Below are 1,693 nucleotides of genomic sequence, written 5' to 3'. Positions count from 1 at the left end.
TTTTTTTTTTTTTTTTTTTTTTTTGCGGTACGCGGGCCTCTCACTGCAGTGGTCTCTCCCGTTGCGGAGCACAGGCTCCGGACGCGCAGGCCGCGCAGGCTCAGCGGCCATGGCTCACGGGCCCAGCCACTCCGCGGCATGTGGGATCCTCCCGGACCGGGGCACGAACCCGTGTCCCCTGCATCAGCAGGCAGACTGTCAACCACTGCGCCACCAGGGAAACCCTGAACAGTTTTATTAACAGCCCTCAGAGTAATAATTAGTGACACTGAACAACGAGCAAGAAACAGGAAGATGAACTGTAACTCTGAGGCTGTGTGGTCTGGGGAAGAAGTCATTAGCAGTACTGGTTTTACTTATTTTATTAAGCATCAATAAAATACTAGCAGCGCTAACTGAAAACAAGGATGATATAGGTCTCTTTTCATCTACCTATTCCCACAATGGCTCAAGCTCCCAGGAGCAAGATGCTGTGTCCTCATCAGTTAAGCTATAGCTCTATGTTCAATTAATATTGATAATGATAAAATGGCAGCAGTTTTTCACTAATAGTGACTTTCTTTGCTTCAATTTTTCTTTTTCAGAATGGGCTAGAGGGCATTGTCTACAGTAACTATTCAGTAGTTATTCAATATGTTCAATAACTACTGATAATGACAAAACAGTAACGATTTGTCATGTGGTAGTGACTCTCATCACTTTGTTCCTTCTCAAAAATGGTGTCAGTAAACAGCTTGGATATGTTACAACAGGTTACCGTGGTTCAATAGCCCCATAATTTCAAGAGCTAGGAGTGAGGCCATGGAGAGGTCTGCCTTCCTGGACTTTTCTAAATGTAAACTTCTGGTTACCTTCTCAGGTGTTGATCAAATGGAGGTGAGCACAGCATAGTAAGCAACAGAAACATCTATGCTGACCCTGCAGGACTTCAATTCCACATAGAATGGCTGGAGCAAAAGCAAGGAACAAAAATACAGAGGAGCTTGGGGCGCTCAGCCAGAGGAAAGCTTCTGCTTTCCCATCCAGTCTCTGAAACACAAACTATTGAGGGTTTCTCTCTCAGTGGAAAAAGGATGCAGTCTGCAACTTGGCTCTTCATACATGGCGCCGTGTTCCTTCCTCTCTTCTTCCTTTTTCATCTTCTCTTCTTTGACAGAGATGATAGAATTTCCTGGACAGAATAATCCTTTCCTTTTTAAGTGGAAAATTTTTGGCAAAATGTCACAATGTCCTAATGTTCTCGGAGCTCAACATACTGGGCCTTAGAAAGTTTCCAGAGCAGAGACAATAAGACCACAGTCTGCACAGAGCCTTCTGTGTGGCTGTGACAGCGAAGACAAAAACAGTCATGTTCATGTTGTTGTTTAGGATTGGGCTTTTTTGCTGCTGCTTCTCTGTGGTAGTTTTTCACTATTCAGTCTAAATTTTTAAAGAACATTGTGTATGTCTCCATTAAGACAAATTGTTTACATCTCAAAGTTAACAAATTCGATGTCCTCTTTGTTATTTTCAATTCAGAAGTTGTAGTGGGTTGAGTAGTGGACCCCCCCACCCCGTGCCAAAGATATGTCTACATCCCAGAACCCATGAATGTGACTGTATCTGGAAAAAGTGTCTTCACAGATGTAATTAACTTAAGGATCCCAAGATGAGAACATCCTGGATTATCCAGGTAGGTGTTAAATCCCGTGAC

This window comes from Physeter macrocephalus, chromosome 8 (assembly GCF_002837175.3).
Source record: "Physeter macrocephalus isolate SW-GA chromosome 8, ASM283717v5, whole genome shotgun sequence".
NCBI lineage: Eukaryota > Metazoa > Chordata > Mammalia > Artiodactyla > Physeteridae > Physeter > Physeter macrocephalus.
The sequence above is the reverse complement of the archived record's forward strand: the minus strand, read 5'-3'. Positions refer to the sequence as shown.